Below are 20,145 nucleotides of genomic sequence, written 5' to 3' on the forward strand. Positions count from 1 at the left end.
CCAAGCTTAGATGCTTGAGTCTTCTTGAAATATGCAGGGATGAACCACAGGGGCATCCCCAAGCTTAGACTTTTCACTCTTCTTGATCATATATCATCCTCCTCTCTTGACCCTTGAAAACTTCCTTCACACCAAACTTCTCATAAACTTCATTAGAGGGGTTAGTACTCAAAAAACTTTAATCCACTTTAGCCCTGTAGTGACACATTGCAAGAACTCAATAAAACATTAGCTACAGCTCTCCACGTCTAGAAAGCCTTGCTTAAAGTCCGCAAGAGACAATGCAAAAAAACAGAGACAGAATCTGCCAAAACAGAACAGCCAGTAAAGACGAATTTTAAAGAGGTACTTCCGTTGCTCAAATAAGAAAACTCAAAACTAATGAAAGTTGCGTACATATCTCAGGAACACGCACGTAAATTGGCATAATTTTCTGTGTTACTACAGAGAAAACAGCCCAGATTCGTGACAGATAGAAATCTGTTTCTGCGCAGAAATCCAAATCTAGCATCAACCTTCTATTAGAGACTTCACTTGGCACAACAATGCAATAAAATAAAGATAAGGAGAGGTTGCTACAGTAGTAACAACTTCCAAGACACAACAAAATAGTAGCAAAATAAAGACATGGGTTATCTCCCAAGAAGTTCTTTCTTTATAGCCATTAAGATGGGCTCAGCAGTTTTAATGATGCACTCGCAAGAAATAAGTGTTGAAGCAAAAGAGAGCATCAAGAAGAAAATTCAAAACACATTTAAGTATAACCCACTTCCTATGCATAGGAATCTTGTACAAAAATAAATTCATGAAGAACAAAGTGACAAGCATAAGAAGATAAAACAAGAGTAACTCAAAAAGTTTCAACATATAGAGAGGTGTTTTAGTACCATGCAAATTTCTACAACCACATTTTCCTCTCTCATAATAATTTTCAGTAGCTTCATGAACAAACTCAACAATATAACTATCACATAAAGCATGCTTTTCATGATCCATAAACACATAATTTTTATCAAGCTCAAAAATAATGGGATTAAATCTTTCAAACCCACTTTTATCAATACTATAACAAGATGATTGATCATTCTCAAGAGATATGGGACTCATAGATAAAGTCAAGAACTCTCCAATCCCATTTTCATTAGTAGTACAATTAATATTATCAAGTAACATAGGACCATCATCAAGAGCTTTATCATAAACATTTGCTACGCAAAATTCTTTAGTACCATGCATTTTGACATCAGGCACAAACAAAGCATTATCATAAGATTTATCAAAGTAGCATGGATTATCATAAATAACAGTAGCATAATTATTCTCACAAGTTTTACTCATAGGGAATATTTCAAGAGAATTCACAGGAACATAACATTCAACCTCCTTTGGTAAGCATGGAGGACAATCAAATAGTGTAAGAGATAAAGAGTTACTCTCATTAGAAGGTTGGCATGGGTAGCTAATCCATTCTTCCTCCTTTTGTTCATCACTCTCCTCTTCTTTTTCATCCAATGAGCTTTCAGGTTCATCAATTTCCTCCTCTTTTTCATCCAATGAGCTTTCAGGTTCATCAATTTCTTCTTCCACAGGTCCCTGCAAATTGTGAGTGCATTCTTGTGCATTAATGAGTCTCTCTTTATAATCAATGATATAAGGATTATCAGTGTAACTTTCATTGCAAAAATTAAGGATAGAAGAGACATAATCTTTAAGGTCCTTACAAACAACACAAGTTTCATAATTTTTAACCATGAAGGATTCTATCTCAGAGGCTCCCATAAATATGACAAATTGTTCTACCTCTTCAAACCCAAAATGAATATAGCTATTCCGATTATAGTTCTTAATTAAAAATTCCTCACTAAAGCCACATTGAAATTTAAGATGTTTAGTGTCCTGTTGAGAGCAACAGTTTATATCATGGCGTTTAAGCAAGATTTTAGAAATTGTATTCAATTTTTCTATCACAGCACTCATCACTTTTCCCGCTCTTGATTCTCTATAATTATTATAATATTCTATAAGCTCCAAGTAGGTTGTAGGTTCTCCCATAGCAACAGTTTTTAATTTTCAGGTTTTTCAAATTTTTATGGATTTTTGGGTATATGAGAAAAGTAAAACAAAACAAAAACAAACTGAACAAAAGTAAACTAAGCAAAGTAATACTAGACAGAAATAAACTAAGCACAAATAAACTAGACAGAAGTAAACTAAGTAAAACAAAATAAAATAAAACAGAGAGAGAGGTAGAGTGTACTCCCCAGGTGAACTTATGAGTAGAGCTATGCCTCCCCGGCAACGGCGCCAGAAAATAGTCTTGATAACCCACAAGTATAGGGGATCGCAACAGTCTTCGAGGAAGTAAAACCCAAATTTATTGATTCGACACAAGGGGAGGTAAAGAATACTTATAAGCCTTAACAAGCTGAGTTGTCAATTCAGCTGCACTGGAAAAGCACTAGTAACGGGGGTGATGTGAAAGCAGCAGTAATATGAGAGCATTAATGCATGATAACACGGCAGCGATGCTTGATAATATGAGAGCAATGGCACCAGAAAATAGTTGATAGTACTTCTAATGACATGTAGAACGAGTATATGATGATGAGAGATGGACCGGGTTCTGACTATCTACACTAGTGGTAACTCTCCAATAACAAGTGTTGGGTGAACAAATTACAGTTGGGCAATTGATAGGATTGAAATAGCATTAAGACAGAACATCAAGATTATTAATCATGTAGGCATGTTTTCCATATATAGTCATACGTGCTCGCAATGAGAAACTTGTACAACATCTTTTGTCCTACCAGCCTGTGGCAGCCGGGCCTCTAGGGAATCTACTGGAAATTAAGGTACTCCTTTTAATAGAGCACCGGAGCAAAGCATTAACACTCCGTGAAAACATGTGATCCTCATATCTAAGCCTTCCCCTCCAGTTGTCCCAATTTCTGTCACTTTGGGGCCTTTGGTTCCGGACATAGACATGTGCATACAACTTGTAGATACAATCTAAGCAATAAGTATAGAGCTTAAATCTAAGATCATGCCACTCGGGCCCTAGTGACAAGCATTAAACACAACAAGATTGCAGCAACAATAACTTCATAAACTTTGTAGATAGACAATCATAACGTAACAATCCATCGGATCCCGACAAACACAACACCGATTACATCAGATGAATCTCAATCATGTAAGGCAGCTCATGAGATCATTGTATTGAAGTACATGGGAGAGATGATACCAACTAGCTGCAGCTAGAACCCGTAGTCCATGGGGGAACTACTCACGGAGCATGATGGAGGCGGTGGCGTCGATGGAGATGGCTTCCGGGGGCACTTCCCCATCCCGGCAGGGTGCCGGAACAGAGAGTTCTGTCCCCCGAATTGGAGTTTCGCGATGGTGGCGGCGCCTGGAGTCTTTTTGGAGTTTCGTCAATTGGTATCGCGTTTTTAGGTCGAAAGGGCTTATATAGGCGAAGAGTCGGAGTCGGAGGGTGCCTGGGCCCCCCTCACAGTAGGCCGGCGCGGCCAGGCCTGGGGCCGCGCCGCCATGTTGTGTGGTGGCCCCCTGGCCCCTCTCCGACTCTCCTTCGGTGTTCTGGATGCTTCCGGGAAAAATAGGGTTCTGGGCGTTGATTTCGTCGAATTCCGAGAATATTGCCCGAACAGCCTTTCTGGAACCAAAAACAACAGAAAACAGCAACTGGCCCTTCGGCATCTCGTTAATAGGTTAGTTCCGGAAAATGCATAAAAACATTATAAAGTGCAAGCAAAACATATAAGTATTGTCATAAAACAAGCATGGAACATCAGAAATTATAGGTACGTTGGAGACGTATCACCCCCCTTCATGGAAGGGTGGGAATCCCACTTGGGTGGGAGTCCCACCTTGGGTAGGTTTCCCTACTACATGGAAGGTTTTGGTTCGGGTCTTATTCGAAAACTTGTAGTCCAACACTTGGGGTTCCACCTATATAATGAGGGGCATAGGGGAGGGGGCCGGCCACCACAAGCCACCAAGCTGGCCGCACCCCTTGAGGCCGGCCACCCCCTCTCCCAAACCCTAGCCGCCCCCTCTCTCCTCCACCTCTCCCGCACGCTTAGCGAAGCTCCACCGGAGTTCTCCATCACCACCACCACCACGCCGTCGTGCTGCCGGAGTCAAGGAGGAGCTACTACTTCCGCTGCCCGCTGGAACGGGGAGAAGGACGTCGTCTTCATCAACACCGAACGTGTGACCGAGTACGGAGGTGCTGCCCGATTGTGGCACCGTGATCAAGATCTTCTACGCGCTTTTGCAAGCGGCAAGTGATCGTCTACCGCAGCAACAAGAGCCTCATCTTGTAGGCTTTGGAAATCTTCAAGGGTGAGTCTCGATCATCTCCTCGTTGCTCCCGTCTTCTAGATTGCATCTTGGCTTGGATTGCGTTCTCGCGGTAGGAATTTTTTTGTTTTCTATGCAATGAATCCCTACATATATAAGGAGCCAGGTCTCGAGAGATCTGTCCGGGTACGACTAGGTTACAAAGAGTCCTAGTTCTAAACCTTCCTTGTATTCTTCATCTCCTCGTCTTGTTCTGCAAGGAATTTTCTTCGGCACCGACGTAGTAGCCCACCTTACCATCAAGTGCCATCATGGGCCCTTGGTTGGGCCACAAGAGGTAGTGCAACATTAGTTACTGATGTCTACGGGTGCTTCTATTCTTGTAGACAGTGTTGGGCCTCCAAGAGCAGAGGTTTGTAGAACAGCAGCAAGTTTCCCTTAAGTGGATCACCCAAGGTTTATCGAACTCAGGGAGGAAGAGGTCAAATATATCCCTCTCAAGCAACCCTGCAATCACGATACAAGAAGTCTCTTGTGTCCCCAACACACCTAATACACTTGTCAGATGTATAGGTGCACTAGTTCGGCGAAGAGATAGTGAAATACAAGTAGTATGGATGAATATGAGCAGTAGTAACGGCGCCAGAAAAGTGCTTGCTGGCGTGCAGTTGATGGTAGTAATATTGCAGGAAGTAAAGATGCAGCAAAACAGTAAACAAGCGATGATTGCAGTATTTGGAAACAAGGCCTAGGGATCATACTTTCACTAGTGGACACTCTCAACATTGATCACATAAATAAATAAGTTCTCTTCCTTTGTGCTACATATACTCTTGTTTGATAATGAACACCATTCGTTGTGTAGGGCTACAAGAGCTCCCTCAAGCCAGAGTTAACAAGCGCCACAACATTCGGCATTCATATTTAAGTAACCTTTAGAGCATAATAGATCTTTGCAAATTAAACCGAGTACTAACATAGCATGCACACTGTCACCATCACACTATGAAGGGGGAATAAATCACATCAATACTATCATAGTAATAATTAACTCCATAACCTACAAGAGATTATGATCATAACCTACGCCAAGTATTACACGATGCACACACTGTCACCATTACACCGTGAAGGAGGAATAGACTACTTTAATAACATCACAAGAGTAGCACATAGACTAATAGTGATACAATGCTCATCATATGGATCTCAATTATGCAAGGCAATTCATGAGATCATTGTATTGGGGTACATGAGCGAGAGATTAACCACATAGCTACCGGTACAGCCCTTAGCCTCGATGCAGAACTACTCCCTCCTCATGGGAGACAGCAGCGGTGATGAAGATGGCGGTGATGTCGATGGAGAAGCCTTCCGGGGGCACTTCCCCGTCCCGGCGGCGTGCCGGAACAGAGACTCCTGTCCCCCAGATCTTGGCTTCGCGATGGCGGCGGCTCTGGAAGGTTTCTCGTACCGTGGTTTTTTTGTCTCGAGGTTTTAGGTCGAGGAGGCTTAAATAGGAGAAGAGGCGGAGTCGGAGGGCTGACGAGGTAGCCACACAACAGGGGGGCGCGGCCCAGGCCCTGGCCGCGCCGCCCTATCATCTGGTGGCCCTGTGGCCCCCCTCTGCTGGCTCTCGGGTGTTCTGGAAGCTTCGTGGAAAAATAGGATGCTGGGCATTGATTTCGTCCAATTCCGAGAATATTTCCTTACTAGGATTTCTGAAACCAAAAAGCGAAAAGCAGAACGGCACTTCGGCATCTTGTCAATAGGTTAGTTCCGGAAAACGCATAATAATGACATAAAGTGTGAACAAAACATGTAGGTATTGTCATAAAACTAGCATGGAACATAAGAAATTATAGATACGTTTGAGACGTATCAAGCATCCCCAAGCTTAGTTCCTACTCGCCCTCGAGTAGGTAAACGATAACAATGATAATTTCTTAAGTGACATGCTACCAACATGATCTTGATCAATACTATTGTAAAGCATATGAGATGAATGCAGCGATTCGAAGCAATGATGAAGACAATGAGTAAACAAATGAATCATATAGCAAAGACTTTTCATGAATAATACTTTCAAGACAAGCATCAATAAGACTTGCATAACAGTTACTCATAAAGCAATAGATTCAAAGTAGAAGGTATTGAAGCAACACAAAGGATGATTAAGTTTCAGCAATTGCTTTCAACTTGCAACATGTATATCTCATGGATAGTTGTCAACATAAAGCAATATAACAAGTTCAATAGGTAAACATGTAAGAATCAATGCACAGTTGACACAAGTGTTTGCTTCTAAGATAGAAGGAATAGGTAAACTGACTCAACAATAAAGTAGAAGATAGGCCCTTCGCACAGGGAAGCATGGATTAAATCATGTGCTAGAGCTTTTCAAGTTTTGAAATCATATACAGAGCATAAAAGTAAAGTTTTGAGAGGTGTTTGTTGTTGTCAACGAATGGTAGTGGGCACTCTAACTACCTCATCAACCAGACTTTCAAGAGCGGCTCCCATGAAGGACGTTATCTCTACCAGCAAGGTAGATCATCCCTCTTCTCTTTTGTTTACACATGTATTTTAGTTTCATTATTTATGGATGACACTCCTCCCAACCTTTTGCTTACACAAGCCATGGCTAACCGAATCCTCGGGTGCCTTCCAACATTCACATACCATGAAGGAGTGTCTATTTGCAAAATTAAGTTGCTTACTGATAGATCAGGGCAAAGCATGTGAAGAGAATTATTAATGCAAGTTAATTAATCGGGGCTGGGAACCCCATTGCCAGCTCTTTTTGCAAAGTTATTGGATAAGCGGATGAAGCCACTAGTCCATTGTGAAAGTCTGGCAAAAGTAAATGACAAGATCGAAAGATAAAACACCACATACTTCCTCATGAGCTATAAAACATTAACACAAATAAGAGATACTAGCTTTTGAATTGTTTAAAGGTAGCACATGAAGTATTTGCTTGGAATGGCAGAGAAATACCATGTAGTAGGTAGGTATGGTGGACACAAATGGCATAGTTTTTGGCTCAAGGATTTGGATGCATGAGAAGAATTCCTCTCAATACAAGGCTAGGCTAGCAAGGTTGTTTGAAGCAAACTCAAGTATAAAATGGTGCAGCAAGACTCACATATGAACATATTGTAACTATTATAAGACTTTACATTGTCTCCTTGTTGTTCAAACACCTCAACCAGAAAATATCTAGACTTAGAGAGACCAATCATGCAAACCAAATTTTAACAAGCTCTATGTAGTTCTTCATTAATAGGTGCAAAGTACATGATGCAAGAGCTTAAACATGATCTATTTGAGCACAACAATTGCCAAGTATCAAATTATTCAAGACATTATACCAATTACCACATGAAGCATTTTCTGTTTCCAACCAAATAGCAATTAACGAAGCGGTTTTCAACTCCGCCATGAACATTAAAGATAGAACTAAGAACACATGTGTTCATACGCAACAGCGGAGCGTGTCTCTCTCCCACACAAGCATGAATTTATTCAAATAAAACAAAAACAAACAGACGCTCCAAGTAAAGTACATAAGATGTGACCGAATAAAAATATAGTTTCAAGAGAAGAAACCTGATAAGTTGTCGATGAAGAAGGGGATGCCTTAGGCATCCCCAAGCTTAGATGCTTGAGTCTTCTTGAAATATGTAGGGATGAACCACGGGGGCATCCCCAAGCTTAGACTTTTCACTCTTCTTGATCATAGTATATCATCCTCCTCTCTTGACCCTTGAAAACTTCCTCCACACCAAACTCGAAACAAACTCATTAGAGGGTTAGTGCATAATCAAAATTTCACATGTTCAGAGGTGACACAATCATTCTTAACACTTCTGGACATTGCCCAAAGCTACTGGAAGTTAATGGAATAAAGAAATCCATCCAACATAGCAAAAGAGGCAATGCGAAATAAAAGGCAGAATCTGTCAAAACAGAACAGTCTATAAAGACGAATTTTTTGGAGGCACTGGACTTGCTCAGATGAAAATGCTCAAATTGAATGAAAGTTGCGTACATATCTGAGGATCACGCACGTAAATTGGCAGATTTTTCTGAGTAACCTACAGAGAACCCTGCCCAAATTCGTGACAGCAAGAAATCTGTTTCTGCGCAGTAATCCAAATCTAGTATCAACATTACTATGAAAGACTTTACTTGGCACAACAATGCAATCAAATAAGATAAGGAGAGGTTGCTACAGTAGTAAAAAACTTCCAAGACACAAATATAAAACAAAAATACTGTAGCAAAATAAAAACATGGGTTATCTCCCAAGAAGTGCTTTCTTTATAGCCATTAAGATGGGCTCAGTAATTTCAATGATGCACTCGCAAGAAATAGGAGTTGAAGCAAAAGAGAGCATCAAAAGCAAGTATGAAACAAATTTTAAGCCTAACCCACTTCCTATGAAAAGGAATCTTGTACATAAATAAATTCATGAAGAACAAAGTGACAAGCATAGGAAGATAAAACCAGTGTAACTTCAAAAATTTCAGCATATAGAGAGGTGTTTTAGTAACATGAAAAATTCTACAACCATATTTTCCTCTCTCATAATAACTTTCAGTAGCATCATGAACAAATTCAACAATATAACTATCACATAAAGCATTCTTATTCACATGCATAAAAGTATCATTACTCTCCACATAAGCATAATCAATTTTATTAGTTGTAGTGGGAGCAAATTCAACAAAGTAGCTATCATTATTATTCTCATCATCAAATATAGGAGGCATATTGTAATCATAATTAAACTTATCCTCCATAGTAGGTGGCACCAGAAGACCACTATCATTATAATCATCATATATGGGAGGCATATCATAATCAACATAAACCTTCTCCTCAATACCCGGAGGGCTAAAGAGATCATTTTCATCAAAACAGACCTCCCCAAGCTTAGAATTTTCTATATCATTAGCAACAATGGTGTTCAAAGCGTTCATACTAATATCATTGCTACTAGCATGCAAATAAAGTTCCATGGGTTTTTTAATTCTCTCTTCAAACACATCATGTCCTAATTCAAGATAAAGTTCATAAAGATCTCTCATTGTGTTGTTGTTTTCCATTAAGCCTAACTAGTGAAAACAAGAAACAAAAAGATGCAATTGCAGGATCTAAAGGAAATAGCTTCGAGCACACACACAACGGCAACAGAAAAGTACTTAGTTACCTGGGACCGGAGTATGAGTGCCTTTTACCTTTCCTCCCCGGCAACGGCGCCAGAAAAGTGCTTGATGTCTACGGGTGCTTCTATTCTTGTAGACAGTGTTGGGCCTCCAAGAGCAGAGGTTTGTAGAACAGCAGCAAGTTTCCCTTAAGTGGATCACCCAAGGTTTATCGAACTCAGGGAGGAAGATGTCAAAGATATCCCTCTCAAGCAACCCTGCAATCACGATACAAGAAGTCTCTTGTGTCCCCAACACACCTAATACACTTGTCAGATGTATAGGTGCACTAGTTCGGCAAAGAGATAGTGAAATACAAGTAGTATGGATGAATATGAGCAGTAGTAACGGCGCCAGAAAAGTGCTTGCTGGCGTGCAGTTGATGGTAGTAATATTGCAGGAAGTAAAGATGCAGCAAAACAGTAAACAAGCGATGATTGCAGTATTTGGAAACAAGGCCTAGGGATCATACTTTCACTAGTGGACACTCTCAACATTGATCACATAAATAAATAAGTTCTCTTCCTTTGTGCTACATATACTCTTGTTTGATAATGAACACCATTCGTTGTGTAGGGCTACAAGAGCTCCCTCAAGCCGGAGTTAACAAGCGCCACAACATTCGGCATTCATATTTAAGTAACCTTTAGAGCATAATAGATCTTTGCAAATTAAACCGAGTACTAACATAGCATGCACACTGTCACCATCACACTATGAAGGGGGAATAAATCACATCAATACTATCATAGTAATAATTAACTCCATAACCTACAAGAGATTATGATCATAACCTACGCCAAGTACTACACGATGCACACACTGTCACCATTACACCGTGAAGGAGGAATAGACTACTTTAATAACATCACAAGAGTAGCACATAGACTAATAGTGATACAATGCTCATCATATGGATCTCAATTATGCAAGGCAATTCATGAGATCATTGTATTGGGGTACATGAGAGAGAGATTAACCACATAGCTACCGGTACAACCCTTAGCCTCGATGGAGAACTACTCCCTCCTCATGGGAGATAGCAGCGGTGATGAAGATGGCGGTGATGTCGATGGAGAAGCCTTCCGGGGGCACTTCCCCGTCCCGGCGGCGTGCCGGAATAGAGACTCCTGTCCCCCAGATCTTGGCTTCGCGATGGCGGCGGCTCTGGAAGGTTTCTCGTACCGTGGTTTTTTTTGTCTCGAGGTTTTAGGTCGAGGAGCCTTAAATAGGCGAAGAGGCAGAGTCGGAGGGCTGACGAGGCAGCCACACAACAGGGGGGCGCGGCCCAGGCACTGGCCACGCCGCCCTATCATCTGGTGGCCCCCCCTCTGCTGGCTCTCGGGTGTTCTGGAAGCTTCGTGGAAAAATAGGATGCTGGGCATTGATTTCGTCCAATTCCGAGAATATTTCCTTACTAGGATTTCTGAAACCAAAAACAGCAGAAAACAGGAACTGGCACTTCGGCATCTTGTCAATAGGTTAGTTCCGGAAAACGCATAATAATGACATAAAGTGTGAACAAAACATGTAGGTATTGTCATAAAACTAGCATGGAACATAAGAAATTATAGATACGTTTGAGACGTATCAGTTACCCGAAGGGTAATGCCCACATCAGTAGCCCCCGAGTGCTTGGCTGAAGATACTTCGGGCAGGGACTGAAGCATGTCTTTTGTCGAATATTCGCCTTAGCCGATAAGCCTTATCCTCCTTATAGTAGTATCATCATCTTCTATCGGGTGCGCATCCAGCGCTTCCGATGGGAGTAGCCCCCGAGCCTAGGTACGGATGCTTGCAACCGTGCGTAGACTAAAGTTGCGCTACTCAAATGCTTTCTTCTATCAAAGCTTTCTGCAGGTCTTCATAGGTCATCCGATACATTTATATCGGGGCTTCAACTTTTCGAATAAGATTCAGTACATAAGGGATATCGAGTAACGTGCCCAGCTTTAGTGCAACATTAGTTACCCGAAGGGTAATACCCACATCAGTAGCCCCCGAGTGCTTGGCTGAAGATACTTCGGGCAGGGACTGAAGCATGTCTTCTGTCGAATATTCGCCTTAGCCGATAAGCCTTGTCCTCCATGTAGTAGTATCATCTTCTTCTATCGGGTGCGCGTCCAGCGCTCCCGATGGGAGTAGCCCCCGAGTCTAGGTACGAATGCTTGCAACCGTGCGTAGACTCAAGTTGCGCTACTCGAATGCTTTCTTCTATCAAAGCTTTCTGCAGGTCTTCATAGGTCATCCGATACATTTACATCGGGGCTTCAACTTTCGAATAAGATTCAGTATGTAAGGGATATCGAGTAACCTGCCCAGCTTTGCTGGTTAACTGCCGATGGCAAAACAACGCAACCCTACACAGAATCAAGTCCCCGGGCATGATCCTGGAGTGCAAAAAAGTTTCGTCGAGTGTGCAATCAGCACTCCCGATGGGAGTAGCCCCCGAGTCTGGTCGCGGGTGCTTTCAACCGAGTGCAGACTAAGGCCAAACAGTTTGAATAATTGAATCTTTCTTCAGATACTCCTGGCATGCTCTTCCTTGAAAGAAAGTATTCGAGTCTGAATTATATCGGGTGCGCGTGCAGCGCTCCCGATGGGAGTAGCCCCCGAGTGTAGACATGAATGCTTGGATACGTGTGTAGACTCAAGTCGATCCACCCGACGGTTCTCATTTTTCTTCGGATGCTTCATACGGACTCGACACCTTTCATGACATCATTGATGACATCACTACTGCTGTGGTTTGGTTGACGGGACGTGACCTGACAGGCCTACCCCACTTCTGCGCGGTCCAGTTTTGGGAAATGATCAGTACTTTCGTACAGTTACCAAGGTATCTCCTCAATTTCCGCACTTAATGATGAAAAGTGATCCTTTATTAAATTGAAATCAACGACACGTGGTCGCCCAATCTCAAATTCCCTTTATATAATCTTCAGAGGGCAGATTCCCCTCTTTCACGCTTTCTCCTCGCATCCTCTCTTCCTCATTCATCCTCCTTGCTCACAACTTCTGCACCGCCCTGCCGTTTTCTAGACCTTCTCCAGATCTCGCGATGGTGAAAAAGAAGAACCTTACTCTCGCCGCTGGCACCGCACCTAGTGGCACCGCCAGCAAGGTTTCATCAAGCACGCCCAAAAAGGCTGCATCGGATGTTCCTCCGCCGGCTCCTGTGCCGCCCGCGCCGGAAAGCTCCACAGCTGGACCTACGCCAGGCGATTGGCATGTTTCCATGACCACCAAGCGCGACGAGAAGAGGGCTCGAAGCCTTGGGATAATCTCGTCTGACGAGGGGAACGTCCTCCTTCCAGGTGCGGCTTCACGCCCCAATCCCCCCGCTGCTTTTACTGTCATGTTCTTGTCGTTTCTCTATCGTGGTCTCTCCCTTCCTGCTCACGAGTTTCTCCGGCGTCTCCTTCGAGTTTACGAGATCCAATTGTGGCAATTGACCCCCAATTCAATCCTCCATCTCGCTATCTTTATCACCCTTTGTGAAGCTTTCCTGGGCATTGAGCCCCATTTTGGTTTGTGGAAGAAGATCTTCTTTGTGAAGAGATACAATTGCAACAACGGGTCCTTCGTCACCGGCGGAGTTGGATTTGTTGTTCGTAAAGAAGTTAATTACTTCAATTTCCCAAATAAAGAATCTGTCCAAGGATGGAGGCTGAAATGGTTCTACATCAGAGATTCATCAACAGCTGACACTCAACTCCCTCAATTTGCCGATGTCTTGGAGGCCGTGCCTAGAAGTTCCTGGAAAAACATCCTCTCACCCGAGGAAAATTATTCGAGAGATTTCTTCGAATCAAGGAATCCGACGGCCAGACCATGATAGGCACCGAGGTAGCCGCCGTTTTCTTGAAACGTCGAGTCCAACCAATCATGTCCAGGGCACACCCGATGTGGTTGTATTCAGGTCCTAAAGATGGGACTAGAGTGAACATTGCTGAGTTATCCGAGAAGGAACTGCTCGATGAAGTTAGGCGCCTCACTCATTTTAGTCAAGAGGACTCGATTCCACTCGTATCACTTCAGACACCTTTTGATGTCGATCATCCACCAACCGAGGTAATTTTCTCTTCGTGTTTTCATTGACTTGTTACTTCCAACTTCATAGTTTTCATGATTCTTACTCGATTCTTTCGACAGATCCAGATAGCTCCCGAATGTTCTCAAGAATTGTCGGATAATGTTCCTGAAGAAAGAAACCCTTCCGATCCTGTAGAGTCCTATATGGGTCCAGAAGATGAAGAAAATGACCCGATGAATCCTGAAGCTCTTTCCATAGATCCTAAATCGCTTGCTGACGACACCAGCGATACAGTGGAGTCGAATCATGATGATGATGCTGACCGCGTTGCCTTTGTTGATGCAGCTGCGGAGAAGGCCGACGCGCTGCCTGCAAAGAGATCTTCCGGCGGCTTTGCCGATGAAGATGATCTTCTTGACTTGTAAGTCCTTACTGCTTTACTTTAACTCTGGCTTTGATGGAGTTTATAGGTATTCAGCTCCCATTTCATCTAATTTGCATACTCGCAGTGAGGAAGGCTTCATGGAATCTCTGTCAAAGAAGGCCAAGACGAGCTCTAGCAAGCCAGCTCCGGCAGCCTCTGAGGCTTCGGCTCTGGCTACAGCCCCAGCGGCTCAAGTCTCTACAGCTTCTTCCCTTTCTAAAGGGAAGGAGATTCCTTCGGCTGCTGTGGTCACAGCTTCGCCTCCTGAAAAACCTGTAAGCTTGTCTTCCTTTGATAGTATGTTCATCTCCAGTAACTCCCAAGTGGATCCTCAAATTATTATCTTAGTATTTGCTAATGGCCGCCTTTTCTCAATTTCCTAGGATTTTCGAGCGGCTATTTCTTCCTTGGAAGCCTTTGCTTCCCAATTCACTTCTCTTGAAGCTGATAAAGCTCGACTGCAAAAGGAGATCGAGTCTTCTTCTTCGAAGCTTGAAGGCGCAATTAAAATTGCTGCCAAGCCCGCCAAAACACTGATTCTCTGAAAGAGGAACTGGAGAGGCTGAAAAACAAGCTGAAGGATGAAGAAAACTCGAAACTTGCTGCCGAAGCCCGAAAGAATGAAGAAGATAATCTTCTTCGTCAATCTATTTTGGCCTTGCTTAGTAATTCCAACCAACTTGTTTATCAATTCCTCTTTTCTGAATTCAATCATTATTATTAACGAATTTTTCCTACCCGTTCTTTGCAGAATCTGCCGATATCTCTGCTGACGCTTTGAAGAAAATTCCTGATGACTTGCCTGCCGATGCTCTGACATCGACTCTTGAATCCCACAAGCTTATTCAAGCTCTTCTCCAGAAGAAGAAAGGAGTCATGGCGAGGTTGCACTCGATGATTTTCTCGAAGGTCGACCAGAACAAAACTCTGGAGCAACTGATAGATACTTTTGCTGTCGACACGAAGGGAGTTATCGAGGTATTCAAACGTACTTCACGTACCTATGGCGCCCTCCTAGCTTTCCAGCTTATGATGGGTCACGGTTTCAAAGCCGATATTGAAAAAATGTCCAAGGAACTACCGAAGGAGCAAGATGGTCGACTTGTTGATTTGGGTGACTTTAAAACCCCAGCGCTTAAGTGTGCTCGTCAACTTCTTGAGCTGGTCTTGGCAGGGAAATCATCCACTGGCTCAAGCTTATCAAACCAGACCCAAGCCCCTTGACTTTATTCTTGTTGAATTGTAATCTTTGCATGTTTGAAACAATTTCTTGTCATAAGACCATGTGTTTGTAATGAATTTCGTATTGGCAATGTTGCCAGTACCCTTTTGTTATAATACTTTTATTTGCATGCTCCCAATGGGAGTAAATTCCAATGATGAACCCATATAATCCATCATTCTCTTGTTAACTTTTGCAGGTGTTTCCTGTACGCTCGTTTACCGACGATCCTTCGTGCTTCTTCTGAGAATGATCGACTCCAACGCATGAAGGATCGAATCACCCAGATGGAAAAAGATATGCGTAGTACTTATGCCTTGGCCGCTATTATCAGGAAGAAAAGCGAACTGGCGGCTGACGCAGAACGCTATGCTCTTGCTGAATTGCATAAGGCCACATAAATTTTGAACTGTAAGTGCCCTTAACTTCCTGTTCCTTAACTTCTATAAGGGTATCTTCTTATCTTTCTTCATTGCTCCTTGTAGTCGTAGCTCTGAACCCGGTTGAAGAAAACACGCGTATCCATGAACGCGTAAATGCGTTGACTCATCTATCATCTCTAGATGAGGTTTTCTGGAGTAGTAAATCAAAATCTTCCACTATCGCGAAGTTTCAAGATCGGGTTGTTCAACAGGTCCACCGATTCTTCGACAAGTGCTATAAGGGATTAAGAATAATCTGGAAGACAATGTTCCCTTTGAACGAGGTTCCTCCCACGCTGTTGACTTTAATGTCAAAATTCATTAATACCAGGAAGATCCGAAGCTTGATTCGAGCACAGCTTATTGCAGGAGCGAAAGCTGCATTTGCTCTTGTTCTCGGACGCCATCCTTCCGCAGACTTAATGACAATTGCCAATGCCGATGGTGAGTTAGGACCTCTCTACCCAAAGGTGGAGGTTCCTGCCACCATTGTTATCGAAAGGCTTGAAGAGTCCTCAACCGAAGAAGTGGAGGCTCCGCAGGAATAGTTCCGAAATATACTCCAGTTGTAAAGAAAATGCCCCGATGCTTGCTGCATCCGACTGTTCGGATGATTAGAATTAGACTAATTTATCGGCAGGTTGTATATATGTACCTCCTTTTTGGTAACTACGTTTAAATGCCGTTGGCAAGATTTAAGGAGTAAATCTTAATTACTCGTTTTACATCTGTATTATGATGTACACGTATGTTTGTCGGCAACAAATTATTTGAGTGATCAGCTCGTGTTGCAGGTTTTGCTAAATCTGTTGTATGTGCAACTTTGCTTTCAACCGATGCATGACTTGAGAGCAGCCCCCGAATGAATCGGTGGAACTAGATCTGCCGATGACTCCGTCGCTCTTTACTACTTCTGTAGTTTAAAGTACCGGACATGGGTCGTTTTCGTATGTGTTGCATGATCCTTGCTATTTGCGGCACTCTTTGAGGCGTCTATAGTGAAGGATAAAAAGCAAGATTCCCATTAATTTTGCATCATAGCACTCGTAATTTCAGAGGCCTTTTAGAGTGCAATCTGGGTCATATTTTCAATTAAACCGATGTTCGTTGTAGTATACGAACAGAGTTCTTGATAATTTTGTTCGGGTCTCCCGAATTACTGCAATACTTCAGAGAAACGAAACTTGAGTCTTCATTAATAAAGTAAGAGAGAACTAAGGGGCTAAAAGAGCCCTATTGAAAAGAGAAAAAACTAAATATAATGCTACCCATCCTTTTAAACAAGAGGAGGGTTTTTCTTATGTTCGAGCTTATCCGACGTGCCGGTGGCTTTGGAAGCATCACTGGTTTCATCAGGAGTTCTTGCGGTGAGTACCAGAGTTTTGTTTTCTTCTACAATGGTCTTGCCGTCAGCTGCCAAAGGTTTTACTGTCGAAGCTTCCAGAGCAAGATCATCCGGTTTCTTCTTCAGTTTCTTGACGCGTTCATCTTCCTTATTGTCGAATGCTGACGATTTTGAAGGGAAGTCATCAGGTTCTTGCTTTAGTCCGAATTTGGCAGCAATCCTCTGAAACTCGCGATCACAATTATCTGAGCGTGAAAAACTTCCATAGACTGTGATGTTTGTTCCGTTCATAATGTGGCATAGCCATGAACTTGGCATAAGCTGATCTCCCGAGTATAGCATGGTACTGTGATTCCCAGTTCACTACTTCAAACTCGATCTTCTCCTTCCTAAAGTTGTCGGGTTTCCCAAAGACAACGTTCAAGTAGACTTTGCCAAGAGAGTACGCTGGTAAAGTGGGGAGAATCCCGTGGAAACAAGTATCTGTTTCTTCCAGCATCCACATCATAATTCCCATGTTTTTGATTGTGTCGAGGAATATCAGATTTAATCCGCTTCCACAGTCCATGAAGACCTTTCTCATTTTAAATCCTCCAATTTGCGCTTCGACTACTAAGGCAGCATGTCCTGGCTTTGGAATTGTCATCGGGTGGTCTGCTCTGCTGAATAGAATGCTCTGAGATGACCAGTCGATGTATTCAGGAATATTAGCCATGATACTTTCTGCCAGGTTGATTTCCTGGGTGAGCTTCTTCATCTCCCTTCTCGAAACACCAGTTCTGTGAATCATGCTATTTGTCCACGTGGTGGAGGAAAAGTCTCGTTAGAGTTGCGAGGCTGGACCTGCTGAACTTGGTGCTGAGGTGGCGGCGGTGGTGGAATTGGCTGCTGCTGCTACTGGATGAGCTTCTGCATCTCAATGAACTGTCGACAGTCTCTGAGCAAATGACTTGACTTCTTCTTGTCATCTTTAGAATCGATGTACGCGTGCAGGTAGCAAGGGGCATTTGTCTGCTCAGCGAAGGGTAACTCGGGTGTCCTTTGAGGCCGTGGTTTGTAGTTGCCACGGTTCCCAGCGGTGTTCCGATTGTTGTCCTGTCGATCATCTCACCTGTCGTCATACCGATCGTCTCGGCGATCAGAATATCCTGCGGCTACCAAGTTACTGTCATCGTAACTGCGGTCTTTCCTTTTCTTGCGACGATCTCTTCGGCCACCCGAATCGTGCCTCTGCTGATCATCGTCTTCATCGTCACTGCGTGGGGCCTTCGTACGTTGTATTCGCCATCAGCCCAACTGTTGGCGATTTCCATTAACTTGGTCATGGTCTTCGGCTTCTTGCGCCCAAGCTCCTCTATGTAGGTTTCGCGTCGAATACCATCGCTAAAGGCATCTATTGCTCTATCGACGGAAACGTCTTCGGCAGCGTTCAAGAGTTTGGTGAACCTCCCAATGTACGTACGCATCGACTCCTTCGGCTTCTGCTGGCAATGCCGTAATTCATCGATCCCAACAGGCCTTTTGTATGTTGCTTGGAAGTTTTTGACGAAAGCATCTACTAGATCGTCCCATGACTTAATGGAGCCCTTTGGCAGGCCTCTCAACCAGGCTCGTGCCGAATCCTTCAGGTAAAGTTGCAAGCACTGCATCGCCGCTATCTGATTTCCTTTGTGTAGGATCACAGTCTGCAGATAATCATCTATCCAAGACCTTGGCTCCTGCTGTCCGTCATACTTAGCGGCATCAGTAGGAGTAGGTTTGAACCTTTTGGGCGGCATTGTCTCGCAGATCTTATAACTTAAACAATCAGCTCCCCTCATCTCGCCATCGTACTCCTGGCTTTCCTCCGAGGCGTCACTATCGTACTCTTCCCTTGCGGCTCGACGTCGCCCTGCTTTGTCGATTCTGCTATGGGTGATTTCGTCTCGGGCGTCCCTTGAGCGGTGTTTCGAGCCGCTGGCTTGAGGCGTGGATTTTTCCTTTCGTGGAACCAGACTGTCTCCCAATATCGCAAGGCTTTCCAGAGCACCTCGATGGGCTTGAGCCATAGAACCTTCTGGTCGTTGGTTAATGAGGTATGCCGCAAGGTTGGCGGTTGCTCCTTCAACGGTTTTTGGCCTTACAATACCCGCAGTGTCCATGGTCATGAAGGACTTGGATAGGTTTGATGTTATCTCTCTGGCATCGTCTTCCGAAAGTCGGGACAACCTTGATCGATGCTTTCCACGCCTTGGCTGCTTCGGGACGTGCTTCCTCGTGAGCCCCTCCGTCGTTCACAAGATTGATCCGCTGCTAGCAAACGTCGTTCGTGGGTGGCCTGCTCGTTCGACAGTCGCTCCCGATTTTTCTCCAAGATAGAACGATAGGCATTAAGGATTCCAACCGAAGTTCCGGCGGGAAGTGGCGTGTTGTTGAGTACAGCTGCCCGGGCTGCTACCCATTCTTCCTCCGCGATGGTGTAATCGCTGTTGTTGTTACTGGCACTATTTTCAAAGTTGCGTCGCCTGCCGGAGCGGGGGGTGTGATCTTCTTCTTATCCTTCGTTCCCCGCGTTTCCTACGTTGTTGGTAGCATAGACTTGGTGACGCGCTGCCCTCCAGGTGGTCGTCCTAACAGCGCTGTCGATACTGTCCTCTCCCGACGAATATCTGGCACTGCAGATGAACGGTGTGTCACTTGATCCCAATCCGTGCCTGGTGTCGCAGTTCAAACAGTAGTACAAGGTCATATCCGACGACATGGGGTCGTCAGATCCAACCGACATTGAAGATACCGACCGAGGGGTCGATGGTGGAGACGAACTCGTCGAGTCTGTTAAGCCAGCTGAAAGATCAATCGATGATGACATGATCGATCCTGCGGCCGATGGGGATGGTTTCCTTCTTGATCTGGGGACGAACGGCTCCAGCAACCGAAGGACTCCCTTCGTGTTGATGTTACAGTGGACGCTTCCGAACGTCATGCCCAAGTTTCCTTGTAGACCCAAAAAAGTTGAACGGGACGAGTCGCTGTGCGGGGTGAACTCGTAGGAACCGAATCGAATCGGACTCCCTGAGCTTGGTGATGCCGACGGCATCGATGAAGCTGACGACGACATAGCTGGATCTGCCGATGAAGGATCTTGTGCCAACAGGTTTCCCACAGACGGCGCCAA

The sequence above is a fragment of the Lolium perenne genome, chromosome 2 (genome assembly GCF_019359855.2).
Source record: "Lolium perenne isolate Kyuss_39 chromosome 2, Kyuss_2.0, whole genome shotgun sequence".
Taxonomy (NCBI): Eukaryota; Viridiplantae; Streptophyta; class Magnoliopsida; order Poales; family Poaceae; genus Lolium; species Lolium perenne.